Here is an 18,836-nt window from a genome sequence, read left to right on the forward strand (position 1 = left end):
ACACTTACAAAGACAACTTCCTGTGGGATTTTTGGTGTCTGTGGCTCAGAGTGAAGAAAAAAAAAAAAACTGTGTACAAAATCTTTAGTAATCTTTTAGAACCATTTATTAAAATGGCTTTGACCAAGTGAACAACTATACCCATACCCACATTTTATATAAGTGTATTTATGTTTCTCTTACCAAAAATATCCTTAGAAAACTGTTATGTGTTATAGTATGAGCGGTGAGTTTACACGTGAAATACGAAAGGGAAATATTATAGCACTGCGGAAGAAAAGGAGACAGTCTTGATGATGTCACAAAAGAGGATATATACACAAAATACTAGAATTAGGAGAACTTTTTCAGAGCATCAGAAGAGCAATATAAAATAAATAATTCCACTCTCATTCTTACAGGGTATCTTAAAAACTCTAAAAATTGCTTCAGAGTTTTCCTCCACCAGTAAGTGTTGTGTAACACTTAAACAGAGAAATGCTTTGTGAGGCTCATAGCGTTTCTACATTTCACAGACCAGTAAAATTTCACACCCACACACACACAAAACCACTTTGGGGTACAATATAGGATGACCAATTTTTAATCTTACTTTATTTTGCAAAGTGAAGACATTTAAAAATAAACATGAACTGTACACTTAAAGATGGTTAAAACTGTAAGTTTTATATAGATTTTGCCACAGTAAAACAAAAATACCAAAAGAACATTACGTGATATCACCAATATCATTTCATTTTTTAAAAGGACATAGAAACACTAAAAAGAGGACTTTTAAAATTCAATTCAGAATAAACGACAATCCTTCCTAGGAAGAGCTCCTCCTAAGAAAGAGTGGGGCCGTACTTCCTCTGAGCAGGACACGGCAGGGTCTCTCTCTTTAGGCTCCTGAATGTCACACAGCCAAGCCTACTGTACACTCCATAATCCCATGGAGCCCATGACTACAGTCTCCTCTCCACAGTTCAGTTCCCCGCCTTCTACACTCTCCCAGTGATCATGATCACTGAACCACCACTCCCACCCCGGCCCCTCCCAGCCCAAGAACATATTTCACAGAGAAAACAGAAACAGAGGAATGGAAACTCCCTTATCTTCCTGCCAAATATGACACACCGACCCTAACCTCGGGCTTCCCAGGAGACAGTGTGGTAAAGACCCTGCCGCCCAATGCAGGAGACACAAGAGATGTGGGTTCAATCCCTGGGTAGGGAAGATCCCCCGAGAAGGAAATGGCAACCCACTCAGGTATTCTTGGGCTTCCCTGGTGGCTCAGATGGTAAAGACTTTGCCTACAATGCAGGAGACCTGGGTTCGATTCCTGAGTTGGGAAGATCCCCTGGAGGAGGGTATGACAACCAACTCCTGGTGAGCTACAGTCCATGGGGGTCTCAAAGAGTTGGACATGCCTGAGCATGCGTGTGTGTGCGTGCGCGCGCGCACACACACACGCTCTAACACCTGCTTTTCTCCTGGCTCCCTCCCGCTGGGTTAGGAATCCCATCTGGGGGGCTGGCCCTATCAGTTCTCCCGCCATCACCTTTGTCCTCCCTCAGCTAAAGGACTCTACCTCTCAGAATTCATGCTTCCCCTAGTGTCTCCCATCTTAAAAAAAAAACCCGCTGACCCACCCAGGCTACCTTCCTAGGTGTGCCAGCACTGCAGCTATACAACCCAGCGCTGGGAGGGCCCTGCACCTGGGTTTAATGCTCTGACTCTGAACAATTTTCATTTTGGATTTGTGTTTAGTAACTGAAGGTTGGACAATGCAAGGCACACTGGAGACCCGGGGCCTCAGCTCACACTGGCCCTGGCTCCTGCGGCCTCTGGGGAGGGCTTCCCAGGCAGTCTGTGCCTCCCTGCCTGACCAGGATAGGCAAGTGCTGGTATCACAGCATCCTGGGTAAGCAAAGCCATCGCTCACATTGGTAGGAGGGGAGCCTCTTGATCAGCCCCCACTCAGGTACCCAAGCTTCCCAGCCTGTAGATTTAAGGATTCTTGCTGGCTGCTGTCTACTGTGGACGTGGCAGCTTGGCTCCCCTAGACTCTGTGCCCAGCCCGGCTGTTTCAGTCAGGCGTTTGATGAGGAGGAGGTTCTGGTAGGCCCAGCAGACAAATGGGACCCCCAGGGTCCTTGAGGGTCTGTCCTGGTTGTGATTGTCCCCAGGCCCAGGGGTGCTCCCTGTGCCTGTGAGTGAGGAGTGGGGTCCTCTCTCTCCTCAACCGTCCTGACTTGGCCGAGGCTGGTCTCTTCTACTGGCTTGAGAGACAACTCCAGGAACAAGCCCTGACATATCAAGTGTGTAATTCAGCTAAGTCCTCATATGAGTTCTGATTTCTGCATCTAAAACCTGCCCAATACAAAGATACATGATAAATCATATGCACCTTTAATGATACTTTGTCCTGTACTTTGAGCAAAGGATCCCACATTTTCACTCTGCACTGGACCCCACAGGGACACAAGGAGCTCAGAGTCGACCCCTGCTAGACAGCGTTCTCTCTGTTCACGACAAGCTGCCTGAGACGTTCCCTACCCCGCCCCACTCCTGTGTCTCTGTGATCAATTATGTAAAAGACTTGAGTTATAGACAGATGTTCAAAGTTCAGCTAGCCCACACTGCCCGTTCCCACTACCCAGGAATAACAGTATTAAATCTAACTAGAGAGTATATACCAGATTGCTTTCTGTGTATTTATGTATGTATATACATGGAAAAAGAGAAAGAGAGAAACATGTAGATATACAGCAATGCCTGTTTTCTTTAAACAAATGATAGACTACATTTACTATCTTACAGTTTATTTTTTCACTTAATATTTTTGTCTTGGAGATGATGTCAAACAATAAAAATCTACCTCATGATTTTTAAATGGCTGTCTAGCATTTCACAGTATGGATGTACCATAGTGTATCTAGGGTTTCACCAGTGGCTTAGAGGGTAAAGAATCCACTTGCAATGCAGAGACCCAGGTTTGATCCCCGGGCGGGGAAGATCCTCTAGAGAAGGGAATGACAACTCACTCAAGTATTCATGAGTGGGAAATCCCATGGAAGGAGGGGCCTGGTGGGCTACAGTCCATGGGGTCGCAAAGAGTTGGACACGACTGAGCACACACATGCACATACCTAGTTAAAATAAAAATTTTAAACTGATACTGTCAACTTGCCAACCAAGGGTACTAGGTCACCCTATCCTGTCTCCCTCACCCATATGAACACTTGATATTAACCTTATACATTTCGCCTGTGTGGTAAACAAAAATGGTATATTACTTGGCATGCATTTCATTTAATCCTTTTTTTCTGTTGGGTTGCTTCTCTTACCACTTTGTTGAAGTTCTCTAAGGATCCCTTTGTATTTCATGCATTCTAAGTCTTTTTAGTTTACTGTCTGTGTATGTAAGTATAAGTGTGTGTGTGTGTGTGTGTGTGTGTGTGTGTGTGAAATAAAATTTCCTTTGGAACAATTTTAGCTTTATAGAAGAGCTGGAAAGATGGTACAAAGTATTCCCTTATACCCTTCATCCAAGTTGCCCCAATGTCAACATTTTATATAACTCTGGTATATGTGTTAAAAGCAAATAATAATTTTCTAACATTACTAACAAAAGTGCATCAAGTTCTACCAACTTCAACTCTAATTTCTCTGATATTCTCCTAATTTTGCAAAGCCTCCTTCTTTCCAAATCTTATGAACACAATTTTGGCCATGTTAATTTTGAGGCTCTAGAATTTCTCAAGTTCAAGTCTATGAGCATGACTATGAAGGAGGCAGAGAATGAATTAAGTTGACAGAGGACAATACACAGGGTACACCTGGAGTTTCATGGTTCTTACTAAGTTTTTTAAAAATGTCTTTCTCATCTTGCTATTTTTTTTTAATTGAAGTATAGTTGACTTCAACTACACACCAGGGCTTCCCTGCTGGCTCAGAAGGTAAAGAATCCGCCTGCAATGAGGGATACCTGGGTTCAATCCCTGGGTTGGGAAGATCCTGTGGAGAAGGGAACAGCTACCCACTCCAGTACTGTGGCCTGGAGAATTTCATGGACTGCACAGCCCATGGGGTTGCAAAGAGTTGGGGACATGACGGAGTGACTTTCACTTTACATAGTTAATTTACAGTATTGTGTTAGTTTCTGCTGTACAGCAAAGATATTCAGGTATATATAAACACACACATATATATTCTATTTCATATTATTTTTCATTATGGTTTAATTCAAGGAACTTTTTTTCTCAGACTCATCTTTGTAAAATAACTTCTGTGAGATATTTTCTCAGCCTCAGACAACAAATGGAAATTAGAAGAAATCTTTCTATTTCACTTTAGTTTGCAATCTGTTTCCCAAATGTACCAAACTCACTGAAGAGAGAGATATATTTCTTAAAAGAAGCTAAACAGTGTCATCTGCCAAAGAATGTTTGGATTGTTCTTTTACACTTGACACAGGTAGGTATGATAAAACCTTTATAATACTAGTCTTTTAAAACAAATAATAACCAAAAAATATAGAAAAGCTAGTGGAACTTCATTGAAAAAGATGTAAGTTTTTTTCTATTTAACATAATTTCTAAAAGGAAATATATTTGCAAAAGAAACACTGGAAGGAAAACTAAGAACAAATGAAAGGACCTGCCTTCAGAGGAGGGAGGTAACACTAGTAACACGAGACTTTTCTAGGCAGACTCTATACTGTGGTTTGACTCTGGAAACAAAAATGTTTTATATATTTTTAAAAAATGAAATCAAGAAGAAAAAAGGCATCTGTAAAAACTGAAAACCAACTGGGGTGAGAATATATAGATTAATTTGGTGCCTTAACCATACAAACAAAAGAATGGTTTTCAGTGACTTGTCCAAAGTACTTTGATGGAATTCTCAGTGGAATATTTTCTAAGGAAAAGGGCACTACAGAGAAAACTTAAATTTCATCCAGTCAGAAAAGACCCTGATGCTGGGAAAGATTGAGGGCAGGAGGAGAAGGGGGCAAAAGAGGACGAGATGGTTGGATGGCATCACCAACTCAATGGACATGAGTTTGAGCAAGCTCTGGGAGATAGTGAAGGACAGGAAAACGTGGTGTGCTGCAGTTCATGGTGTTGCAAAGTCAGACAGGACTTAGCAAATGAACAACAAATCTGTTACTAATAATATCAGCACTATTACTTCAAAACTTTTATTTATGTGTGTGTGCCTGTGCATTAACTAATCTAAAACTGTTACAAACTCACTATGTGCCAATACATATAATGAGTTGTTTTATCTGTGTATTACCTAATATATTAGTATACTTAATATATGTGTTATTATTTACAATAATTTATAATATTAGCATTATCACATTATGTATATAATAGTTCAAAGTTAAATGTAAGTACATAACAATCTTGAAGTAATAATGCTGATACAATATATTATTAGCATTAGTATATGCTAATAATAGTAATATTACATGTTTTCACACATTAGTTAATATATCAATACATAGTATATGTTAACATACACTAACCAAAACTTTTCATTGAAAAGAGAAAAGAGTATAAAATGCAAAGACGTTAAATAAAAATTTTGCAATTCTAACTTAAGTTAAAAAATCAATTATACTTGATTTTTAAAATATACTTAAGAGAAAAAGAAACATATATGTATTTATATGTACCAGGACTCCCTGCAGATACCAAAATTCATGAAGTTCCCTTATAAAAAATAGTGCAGTATTTGCATATAAACCGATGCACATCTTCCCATACACTTTATATCACCTCTCAGTTCAGTTCAGTTCAGTTCAGTTCAGTTGCTCACTCGTGTCCGACTCTTTGTGAGCCCATGAACCACAACACGCCAGGCCTCCCTGTCCATCGCCAACTCCTGGAGTTTATCCAAACTCATGTCCATTGACTCAGTGATGTCATCCAACCATCTCATCCTCTGTTGTCCCCTTCTCCTCCTGCCTTCAATCTTTCCCCAAATCAGGATCTTTTCAAATGAGTCACCTGTTCGCATCAGGTGGCCAAAATATTGGAGTTTCAACATCAGTCCTTCCAATGTACACCCAAGACTCATTTCCTTTAGGATGGACTGGTTGGATCCCCTTGCAGTCCAAGGGACTCTCAAGAGTCTTCTCCAACACCACAGTTCAAAAGCATCAATTCTTCAGTGCTCAGCTCTTCCCTGGTGGCTCAGACGGTAAAGCGTCTGCCTGCAATGCAGGAGACCGGGGTTCGATTCCTGGGTCGGGAAGATCCCCTGGAGAAGGAAATGGCAATCCACTCCAGCACTCTTGCCTGGAAAATCCCATGGACAGAGGAGCCTGATTGGCTACAGTCCGTGGGGTCGCAAAGAGTCGGACACGACTGAGCGACTTCACTTTCACTTCAGCTTTCTTTATAGTCCAACTCTCACATCCATACATGACTACTGGAAAAATCATTGCCTTGACTAGACAGACCTTTGTTGACAAAGTAATGTCTCTGCTTTTTAATATGCTGTCTAGGTTGGTCATAACTTTCCTTCCAAGGAGTATCTTTTAATTTCATGGCTGCAATCACCATCTGCAGTGATATTGGGGCCCAGAAAAATAAAGTCTGACACTGTTTCCACTGTTTCCCCATCTATTTCCCATGAAGTGATGGGACCAGATGCCATGATCTTCGTTTTCTGAATGTTGAACTTTAAGCCAACTTTTTCACTCTCCACTTTCACTTTCATCAAGAGGTCCTTTAGTTCTTCTTCACTTCCTGCCATAAGGGTGGTGCCATCTGCATATCTGAGGTTATTGATATTTTTTCTGACAATCTTGATTCCAGCTTGTGCTTCATCCAGCCCGGCGTTTCTCATGATGTACTCTGCATAGAAGTTAAGTAAGCAGGGTGACAATATACAGCCTTGACGTACTGCTTTTCCTATTTGGAACCAGTCTGTTGTTCCATGTCCAGTTCTAACTGTTGCTTCCTGACCTGCATACAGGTTTCTCAAGAGGCAGGTCAGGTGGTCTGGTATTCCCATCTCTTTCAAAATTGTCCAGTTTATTGTGATCCACACAGTCAAAGGCTTTGGCATGGTCAATAAAGCAGAAATATATGCTTATAATACCTGATACAATGTAAATGCTATGTAAATAACTGCTAGTGTGCAGCAAATTCAAGTTTTGATTTTTGGAACTTTCTGGAATTTTTTTCTGAGTATTTTTCATCTGCAGCTGGGTGAATACATGAAGAGCCCACAGATACAGAAGGCTGACTATATATATGTGTCTTCCAGCTCTTGCCAGAGAAAGGACTAAAAACAATAAAAACTCAACAGCAATGAGCCCAACCACTGCCTACACTCCAGCCAGGAATGGATGATCACAAGAAACATATGAGATGGGCTTCCCTGGTGGCACAGATGGTAGAGACTCTACCTGCAATTCAGTAGATGTGGGTTTAAACCCGGGGTCAAGAAGACCCCTGGAGGATGGTGGCTACCCACTACAGTATTCTTGCCTGGAGAATCCCATGGACAGAGGAGCCTGGCAGGCTATGGTCCATGGGGTCACAGAGTTGGATACGACTGAAAGACTAGTGCTTACTTACTCCCCCAGATATCCTGAGATATACTGTGCTGGAAAGCAAGGGCACTCTCAAGGGGTAATGGTGCCAAGGGAGACAGAAGCCAACAAGTAGCTCCCAAGGCCCAAAGACAAAACAATTTGAGCCTCAAAAAAACGCAAATGATTGAAACACACTGAATATCTAAAACCCATGATGAGCTCATAATACAAGCATACCACATGTTATTGTACTTTGCATTTTTTATAAACTGAAGGCTGTCAAGGATGGCTAGCATTTTTTTAGTAACCAACTACTTTTAAATTAAGGTATATACATTGTTTTTTCAGACACAATGCTATTATTGCACACAGACTACAGTATAGTGTAAACATATCTCTTGTATGCACTGGGAAATAAAATAATTTGTCTGACTCTACTATGATATTCACTTTATTGCAGTGGTGTGGATTAGAACCTTTCATATCTTTGAAGTCTGGCTGTAATATCAAAAACGCGGGGAAAAAAGAAAGAGACACCCCAAACCACTATGAATTGAGTAGCTCTGGATATAACTAGTGCACCAACTCCTTATTCTGTAAGCCATCAATTAAAAGGATCAGCTGTCCGAACATGCTGCAGATAACTAAGTGACTCTAATTGATGAGGAAAGTTCCTTATAAAAGAAACTCCAGCTAACAAAATCTGGAAGAAATGATAGAGTTAGGAAATCATTGCCTTATAATAACTGAAATAACAGATTCATGTAATGATCATCAAAGGGTCAGCCCACCCGTCAATGTTAGCATCGACGAAAGTAAGACAATTCTCCACATGACGAGACTGGAAGCATGGGGGTCCTCTTTAAAAAGGACACCTGCTCCAGGAGTGGCACTGAATGAAATTCACCCACTAAGCAACTTTCACAAACAGAAGTACAGGAGCTAGAGATGCACGTCAAATGATCCCAAAAGGAAGCAGCCACACAAATACAGAATGCGGGAGGTTCTTTGTAGGAAGACAGACCAGTCTTCAAAGCAGATCAATCGGCAAAAAGAAAAGAAAGGCAAGTTGGGACTGCTATAGACTTTATGTGGGCAGAATCCTTTTCAAATCTACCTGCTGCAAAAAGAGACAACTGGGAAATTTTAATTATGGACTAAGTGCTGAGAATACCACGACATGACCACGCTGGCGGCTACCTAAGCAAGGTCTCCTTTTTCAGGGGAGGCATATTGAAACATGCAGAGCTGAAACAGCACCATGGGACTTGCTTGAAAATACTTTAGCAAAGAGAAAACTTTTAAAACAGAGGCCAAAAAACAGGCAGCAAAATACTGAAAATTGTTGAATCCAAATGATGGGCATATAAGAGGTTTAATGCGTTATTCTTTCTATTTCAGGGTAGGTTTGAATGGTGGTATGCATTTGAAATCTGTTATGAAAATACACCCATGAGCACAGGTAGATACATTGCAAATAACTGTCATAAATTCCTGCAAAACCCCTTTGGATGTCCCACTGCAATGGGACATGGCAGCTCTTCTTGGCATGAGGGAGAGTCCTTTTCCCCCTTGAATCTGGGCAGCAGCATGACTTGTTTCAAAGGGCGAACACAGCACAAGCAGAGGCCTGAAAAGCACCTGGCTTGCTCTCTCTCTCCTGCGACCCACAGGAAGGAACCCAGGTTAGCCTGCAGGAGCGGTCACAGGGGAAAGAAATGAGATGCTTGGGCTGACAGTCTGCCGGCCTCCAGACATACGAGCAAGGAAATTCTAGATCCACAGTCCCAGCCAAATCACAGGCTGATGGCCTCTGCGTGAGCCCAGGTGAGTCTAGCAAAAGGAACTACTCAGCTCATCTGAGCCCAAACAGCCAGCCCACAGAACCATGATTATGTTTAAAGATGCTAAGTATGGGGGTGGCCGGTTACAAAGCAAGGACAAACTGATATGTAAACTAAACCTGTAGGAGTACTACACAAACATATGCAAAACATCATCAGCTTCTTAGTACTGTGGGGCAAAGGCACGCACTCTGTCAGGGTATCTGAAAGGGAGTTTCAGAGCACTGGAAAATGATGCACTGAAACTGCTCTAGAGACAGGGCAGGCTTGAGTAGTCTGCCTCCTTTTGTATGTATAAAAAGAAGAGGCTCCCTCATGCCAAGAAGAGCTAAAAAACCAATCAGTCCCTCCACAGATAAAGGCAAGTAAGCCAGATAAACTAAGGGAACATTTTTCTTTTCAGGACTAAAAAGGTCTGGCTGTGACCCTGGTCACCATGATCAGACGTGACACAAAAGCCTTTGGGATGGTTGGCGGATGGCCCTGCCTGTCTCCTCAGACACACCCAACTAGCCAGTGCTATAGAGAGCCTGGCTGACCCTCCCTCCCCCTAGGGCTGCGCTGCGACTGCCTGGTACCCAGGAACACATCTGGGCCACCTTCCAACAGGGCAGATTTCGCCCTGTGAACCCCAAGAACAGATCATGTCTCCTCTTTACGACAGATGTTCACCAGCAGATGATGGATTCATGGGATTAATTAGAGAGTGCTCAGGGCATCATGGATAAACTAGGCAAAGTCACAGAGGTACACAGGGATTCTTCAGCTAAGGTATTTTTTACTAAAAGAAAATATGAAAAGATTTTAAACTATGATCAGTTTAGCTGATTTACACAGCTTTAAATTGATCTTCGTAAGGACTGTGTAGCTCATCTTAGTGTCATTAGCGAAATATTGTACTCGTAAAAGAAAATTTCAACATAGTTAAATATTTCTCCAAATATTTCTCCATAATAGCTATTTATTTGGAAATATTTGAAAGTTGATTTGCTCCTTTAATTTTTGATGAATATGACTATTTGCAGTACATTAGAATCACTTTTCACACCCTTGCCACCACATTTACATGCTAATTTATCCAGTCTCTTCATTTATATTTTTTAAGGTGCAGTATGGTTTTTTGTAAGTACATTTTTTGTTTGTTTATTTATTTTTGGCTGTGTTGGGTCTTCGTTGCCATGGGGACTTTTCTCTAGTTGCAGTTATCCAGGGCTATTCTCTAGTTGCAGTGCACAGGTTTCTCATTGCAGTGGGTTCTCTGTTGCTGAACACAGGCTCTAGATGCACGGGCTTCAGTAGTTGTGGCACTTGGGCTCAGCAGTTGTGGTTCCCAGGCCCCAGAGTACAGGCTCAACAGTTGTGGCGCACAGGCTTAGTTGCTCCGTGGCAGGTGGGATCTTCCTGGATCAGGGATCGAACCTGTGTCTCCTGCATTGGCAGGCAAATTCTTTACCACTGAGCCACTAGGGAAGGTCCCTATAAGTACATTTTTTTAAAGCACAAGAATCTTGAAAGTAAATAACTATATTTTATACTATTTTGAATTAGCAAATTATTATTCAGTAAATGCTGTAAACCATGCGGGAGACCTAGGTTCGATTCCTGGGTCAGGAAGATCTCCTGGAGAAGGAAATGGCAACCCACTCTAGTACTCTTGCCTGGAAAATCCCATGGACAGAGGAGCCTAGTAGGCTACAGTCCACTGGGTTGCAAAGAGTCGAATACGACTGAGCGACTTCACTCACTCACTCAAATGCTTGTAAAAGCTTTTACGGACTATGGATTTGGATCAACATTATGCAACTTTAACAATATTTTGGGGAAGAACAGATTTAAAAAAAAAATTTTTTTTAAGTGGTGGCTGCTTTGTTACCTGTGAAATTACACTTACAGAGGACACATGGAAATCTGAGGCTGAGCTGAAGGTACACCAGGAACTAAGGGCCCCAGACATATCCCTCACCTGGGAGAGGCTTTGAGCTCCTGGCAGCTCTGCCTTCTCTTCTGGAAAGGGCCACACAAAGGGCTAGGAAAAGCCATTAACTCATTATCTTTCTACTTAAAACTAAAACAAATGTTCTCTTTGGCTAACAAAGTGTGGACACACATGCTGAAAGCATCAAAGAGAACGTGATGGAAATATCTGGAAAAGGTCTTCTGGGACTAAGGTTTCCTTATCTACACAGCAGTGGGGGTGTGAGATGGGGGTTGACTCCAAGGGATTCGTGTGGGTGGGGCAGGGCTGGATTAATTCTAAGACCCTTTCCAGCCGTGACTTTCAGTGATCTGAACAGTCAAAAACTGAAGATCCTTTTCATTCCCGAGGCCATGAGGCCACTGTGGGATGTGGTTATTTGGAGGTCTTACAAGTTTGGGAAATATACGTATTATAAAACCATATACTTTGTTTCTATGAAAAGCTAACATTAGACCAGTTCAATGTTAAATGTGATTAATATTTCCACAAGAGAGTACATATTTATATAAAATGAAAAGTTTTATAACAACTGGGCAAATTAAAAAACACATAAAAATCCAACTTAATTTAAATCTGTATGTGAGAGTATGTTTTGAAAGGGTGTGGTTTCCTGGCTGGGTTATTTGGAAACATTCTGACAAAGCCAAATTCACTTCTCTGATATCCTAAGTCAGCAAGGAACAGGAGCCTAAAATAGCACAGAAAAGGATATTCCTAAATATATAATCAATTTAAATCAACTAAGAACAGTGATTTTAAAAAGATTTCTAATCTGTATTCTCCTAATTCCCTTTTAGAGACAGTCTACACAATTAGCTGGATTGGAAAATGTAGCAACACTTCACATACTTTTCACTCATTCACTCATTCAGTTCAGTTCAGTTCAGTCGCTCAGTCATGTCCGACTCCTTGCGATCCCATGAATCGCAGCACGCCAGGCCTCCCTGTCCATCACCAACTCCCGGAGTTCACTCAGACTCACGTTCATCGAGCCAGTGATGCCATCCAGCCATCTCATCCTCTGACATTCCCTTCTTCTCCTGCCCCCAATCCCTCCCAGCATCAGAGTCTTCCAGTGAGTCAACTCTTCACATGAGGTGGCCAAAGTACTGGAGTTTCAGCTTCAGCATCATTCCTTCCAAAGAAATCCCAGGGCTGATCTCCTTCAGAATGGACTGGTTGGATCTCCTTGCAGTCCAAGGGACTCTCAAGAGTCTTCTCCAACACCACGGTTCAAAAGCATCAATTCTTTGGCGCTCAGCTTTCTTCACAGTCCAACTCTCACATCCATACATGACTACTGGAAAAACCATAGCCTTGACTAGACGGACCTTAGTCAGCAAAGTAACGTCTCTGCTTTTGAATATGCTATCTAGGTTGGTCATAACTTTTCTTCCAAGGTGTAAGCGTCTTTTAATTTCATGGCTGCAGTCACCACCTGCAGTGATTTTGGAGCCCAAAAAAATAAAGTCTGACACTGCTTCCACTGTTTCTCCATCTATTTCCCATGAAGTGATGGGACCAGATGCCATGATCTTCATTTTCTGAGTGTTGAGCTTTAAGCCAACTTTTTCACTAATTAATCCTCAGCAAATATTTCTTCCTTGGTGGCTCAGACACTAAGAATTGCCTGCAATGCAAGAGAGCCAGCCAGGTTCTATCCCTGGGCCAGGAAGATCTCCTAGAGAAGGGAATGGCCACCCACTCCAGTATTCTTGCTTGGGAAATCCTACAGACAGATGAACCTGGTGGACTGTAGTTCATGGGGTCGCATGACTGAGTGACTAACACTTAATTTCTTACAAATATTTATATATCTCTTAGTATGTGCCAGAAATAATGTCTGTTGATTTTTTTTTCCAGTTTTTCTTTTTCATACTCCTGCTTTTGTTAGGTACGAGGCCATATTCAGATAACTCAAGCATACTTGTAAAATTGAAATATAGTTGATTTACAACACTGTGTTAATTTCTGCTAAATAAATAAATAAATTTAAAAGAATACCTTTAAAATATGGTACTAAAACCAGAATGCTCTCTTACTAAGGGAGAAACACACCTCTCAGGGTCACCCCTCACATTGCAGTGTCAGGAGGAACAAAGAGATATCCAAGTACTTTCTTACTCTTCACCATCCCCATCCCCCACAACGGAAGCACAGTTCCAGCTGGACTTAACTAGTGCTTCTCCGACTATTGTTAAGAGAAGCTATTCTTGTAATGACCAACTTTTAGAGAGTCAATCCAGGACACAGCAATAACAGATAAAAAACCATAATAATATAACATTTAATAAGTAATTATACACATATTATTGCTTTAACCTAAAAAATAGGTACTTATGGAAATTATATTATTCTGCATTATTTCTCTTTCTGTTACATAAATGTTATTATTTAAATAAAACAAACAATAGAATTTATTGAGTGGCAATCAGTAGTAATTAACAGGAGAAAAATGATACATGAGAAATATGTAATAATATCACTGTTTGCATGATATGTCTTTCCCATTCTTTTACTTTCAACCTCTTTGAATCTAACGGACTTTTTTTAAAATCCAGCCTGACAATCTGTGAATTTTGATTGGAGTGTTTAATCCACGCACATTTAGTTTTATAACTTATCTAGTTGGGAAGAATCTCTGCCATCTGGATATTTATTTCTATACGACTCTGTGTTTTGTTCCTCTGTTCCTCCTCTATTGCCTCTTTTTCAGTAAGTAGATGTTTTGTTATGTATCATTTTCATTTTTTCATGGACCTTTGGACTATTTTTGGTTTTAGTTATCTTCCTGCATGCTAGGTCACTTCAGTCATGTTGACTCTTTGCAATCCCATGGACTGTAGCCCTCCAGGTTCCTCTGTCCATGAGCTTCTCCAGGTAAGAATACTGGAGTAGGTTGCCATTTTCTTCTCCAGGGGACCTTCCTGACTGACCCAGGAATCAAACCTGGGTCTCCTGCATTGCAGGCAGATTCTTTACCATGAGCCACTACTATTTAACTACCATACACACACACACACACACACACACACACACACACGTCCTGTTCCTTTCTGCTCCATGACACCATAGGGTATTAGTATCATTACTCTGTTTCCTTTCCCTATAATACCTGCCTGCCTTTGTCAAGCCCACAGGACATCAAGCTTTCCTCTCAACAAAAACGAGCAGGTTTTCAGACTTGTAGTAATTCATTTCCACCTCTCCAAAAATGTCCACCCACTTCATATCTACAGGCTTGTTAATCAGGTTGTCTGCATCTATAAATTCGTCAAATGAGCTACATCTAAAAGATCCACTGTTTTATTAAAAAAAAACTCTTCATTTTGAAACAATTACAGATTCAGGAGAAACTGCAAAGCAATGTACAGGAAAGTTTCATGTTGCCTTCACCCTGACCACACTGAGGTCAACACCAAACATATCCCCAGGACAACGCTGTTACCAAAAATGCACACTGGACAACCAGAGACTGTCTGGATTTCATGAGCTGTCTGTGCATGGGTGCCTGCTCTATGCTGCTTGTTTTAACCACAACCACCGCCCCCCCAAGACATTCACTCACACTCGGCCTTTCCCTCAGGGCTGCTTCCTATCAGCCCTTCATAACCACACCCATCCTGTCCCCCATTCCCTGACCCGGCAACTAGCGATCTGATCTTCATCTCTGTAATTACATTACTTCACAAATATTACATACATGTAATCACAAGGTATGTAAGCTTTCAGAACTGGCTTTTTTCACTTGGCACAGTTTCCCTGAGATTTCCACAAGCTGCAGCACATCCCAGACGCTCGTTCCTTCTTGGTGCTGAGTGGTGTCCATGGTATGGATGGAGCACTGTCTGCTCAACCATCACTCACTGAAGGATACCGTCATGGGCAAACCCACTATGAGTGTCTGTGTACTGATCTCAGCATGGAAATAACTCCTCACTTCTTTGGGATAAATGCCCAAGAATTCAAAAGCTGAGTCCCTACAGTGAGTCCACGTTTAGTTCTGAAAGGAAATGCCCACCTATTTTCCAGGGAAGCTGCACCACTTTACATCCTCACAGCAGTGACTTGAGGGATCCAGATACTCTGCGTCTTCAGTATTGTCCATAGGTTACCCTTTAGCCACTCTGATGACTAAGTGTGTAATGGTATCTTAGATGGTTTTAGTTTGCATTTCCCTAATGGCTAATGATATTGAACAGCTTGTCAGGTGTGGGGTGCTTTTGGTTTTTTTTTTGGCCACACCACAAGATCTTCATTCCTGATCAGGAACTGAACCCGGGCTCTTGGCCTTGAAAGTACAAAGTCCTAACCACCGAACTGCCAGGAAATACCCCCGCTTTCCCAACAAATTTTTCTTTACTGTTATTTTGAGAGTTCTTTAAACAGTCTGGATATAAGCACTTTGTTGGATTCCTGGTTTGCAAACATTTTTTTCCAGTAAATAGCTTATCTGAATCCTTTCAACAGACTCTTTCCCAGAGCAAAGGCTGGTTTGATGAATTAGAACTTACCAATTTTTCCCTCTTATGAATCACACTTTGAGTATCAAGTCTAAGAGTTCCCAGCCCTGTTCTAAGTCCTGAAGATCTTCTCTTACATTGTTTTCTAGAAGTTCTATAGTTTTACATTTTACATTTAAGTTTGTCTATCTCTTTTTTTTCAATTAGCAATGATCACACCTTGTAAACCTCACTGGTTATGATACTGCCACTGTGCAAAGCTTGACTATCATTCATCAGTTCAGTTCAGTTCCTCAGTTGTGTCTGACTCTTTATGAACCCATGGACTGCATCACACCAGGCTTCCCTGTCCACCACCAACTCCCAGAGTTGGCTCAAACTCATGTCCATTGAGTCGGTGATGCCATCCAACCATCTCATCCTCTATTGCCCCCTTCTCCTCCTGCCTTCAATCTTTCCCAGCATCGGGGTCTTCTCTAATGAGTCAGTTCTTCACATTACTTGGCCAAAGCATTGGAGCTTCAGCTTCAGCATCTGTCCTTCCAATGAATATTCAGGACTGACTTCCTTTAGGATTGACTGGTTTGATCTCCTTGAGGTCCAAGGGACTCTCAAGAGTCTTCTCCAACACCTCGGTTCAAAAGCATCAATCTTTAGCACTCAGCTTTCTTTATGGTCCAACTCTCACATCCATACATGACTACTGGAAAAACCATGACTTTGACTTTGTGGGCAAACTAATCTCTCTGCTTTTTAATATGCTGTCTAAGTTTGTCATAGCCTTTCTTCCAAGAAGCAAGCGTCTTTTAATTTCATGGATGTAATCACCATCTACAGTGATTTTGGAGCCCAAGAAAATAAAATCTGTCACTGTTTCCATTGTTTCCCCATCTGTTTGCCATGAAATGGTGGGACCAGATGCCATGATCTTCATTTTTTTGAATGTTGAGTTTTATGACAGCTTTTTCACTCTCCGTTTTCACTTTCATCAGGAGGCTCTTTAGTTCCTCTTTGCTTTCTGCCATAAGTGTGGTGTCATCTGCATATCTGAGGCTATTGATCTTTTTCCCAGCAATTTTGATTCCAGTTTGTGCTTCATCCAGCCTGGCACTTCATATGATGTACTCTGCATATAAGTTAAATGAGCAGGGTGACAACATACAGCCTTGACATACTCTTTCCCAATTTGGAATCAGTCTGTTGTTCCATGTCCAGTCTAACTGTTGCTTCTTGACCTCCATATAGATTTCTCAGGAGACAGGTAAGGTGGTCTGGTAATCCCATCTCTTTAAGAATTTTTCACAGTTTGTTGTGATCCACACAGTCAAAAGCTTTAGTGTAGTCAATGAAGCAGATGTTTTCTTAGAATTCTCTTGCTTTTTCTATGATCCAGCCGATGTTGGCAATTTGATCTCTGGTTCCTCTGCCTTTTCTAAAACCAGTTTGAACATCTGGAAGTTCACGGTTCACGTATTGCTGAAGCCTGGCTTGGAGAATGTTGAGCATTACTTTACTAGCATGTGAGATGAGTGCAATTGTGTGGTAGTTTGAGCATTCTTTGGCATTGCCTTCCTTTGGGATTGGAATGAAAATTGACCTTTTCCAGTCCTCTGGCCACTGCTGAGCTTTCCAAATTTGCTGGCATACTGAGTACAGCACTTTAACAGCATCATCTTTTAGGATCTGAAATACACAACTGGAATTACATCACCTCTGCTAGCTTTGTCCATAGTAATGCTTCCCAAGGCCCATTATCATTTTTAAACTATCCAAATGGATAAGTTGCACCTCTCTCAGAGAAAATAGTTTTAAAGCAAAGATATAATTTGAACTTGTGGGAATAAAGTTTTAGTTTTAGTTGAGAAAGTTGCCCTTATCTGATGACTTAACTTTTAAGCAGTCATTAAAAAATGAGTCATCTTCTCACCATATGAGTTTTTGCCTCAGCCTAAACATAACAGCAAACAACTTAGGTGCAATTGCTCCGTCTTTTCATTGGTTTCTTACACGTTGTCAAAGACCATCAAGCAGTTCTGAAGAAACAGCATACAAATATTCAGACCTCTTTTCTCCATTCTCATCCTCAATGTGTGTCCAAATCAGAGAAGAATATGCCTTTTATCTGCACTTTGGAAAAAGGATTTGGGGGGTGACAGTGCAGGGAATACTATTTTATGTCAGGTCAAAGTTTTAACATTACATCATGCCTGAGAACACCACCAGCCATTGGGTTGACAATCTCTTTGCCTTTCTATAAATGCAAACATTGCATTAAGTGCTTTTAAATATTCTGAGGAAGCTGAAAAGTAACCAAACACTTGCTTTTGGAAAGCATCTCAGGTGAATATTTTTAGGAGTGTTGTGTATGAGGTGTGCAGGCATGTAGCATGTGAGACCATTTCAGTTTCTTCACTCAGACTAACTAGGATTCACATTTGCTCTGTCTACTGAACAGACAGATAAACAGAGTAGGACAAGATATCAACAACCTTGCACTGTTTGCTTACTGAGATATCATTTAAAACTTCACGGAAACCAAAGAAAGTGTTACTTGCTCAGTCATGCCTGACTCTGCAACCCCATGGACTATAGTCCGTGAGGCTCCTCCATCTGGATTTTCCAGGCAAGAATACTGGAGTGGATTGCCATTTCTTTCTCCAGGGAATCTTCCGGACACAGGGATCAAACCCAGGTTTCCTGCATTGCAGGCAGACTCTTTATGGTCTGAGCCACAGAAATGAAGATGATCTGAAATGTCAATTTTTAAATCAAAACACCTCACAGCTGGGTAGAACACTTCTGCTGCCCCAAACTGACGCACCCCTGACCTACTGCAGAAGCAGATGTTGGACAAGCCCTGACAGGATCAGACCTAAGCCACACAGCTCAACACGTCTGCCAGGGAGATTTCCTCTTTCTTGCCCACGTGGCATATTATTGCAACTTCTGGACTGGGAAATGTAACCTTCCTTAGTTTCATAGAGTAGTCGGGCAATAAGGTCATACTGCAT

At 41.4% G+C, this 18,836-nt stretch overlaps 1 protein-coding gene and 1 pseudogene across 2 annotated transcripts in view; both read right to left on the minus strand.

Annotated features, from left to right (window-relative positions):
- TJP1 (tight junction protein 1) overlaps positions 1 to 18,836 on the minus strand; it is a 259,849-nt gene that overhangs the window by 114,922 nt on the left and 126,091 nt on the right. The window lies entirely within an intron of this gene.
- On the minus strand, positions 15,961 to 16,087 carry LOC138095638 (U4 spliceosomal RNA; annotated as a pseudogene).

This window comes from Capricornis sumatraensis, chromosome 19 (genome assembly GCF_032405125.1).
Source record: "Capricornis sumatraensis isolate serow.1 chromosome 19, serow.2, whole genome shotgun sequence".
NCBI classification, from domain to species: Eukaryota; Metazoa; Chordata; class Mammalia; order Artiodactyla; family Bovidae; genus Capricornis; species Capricornis sumatraensis.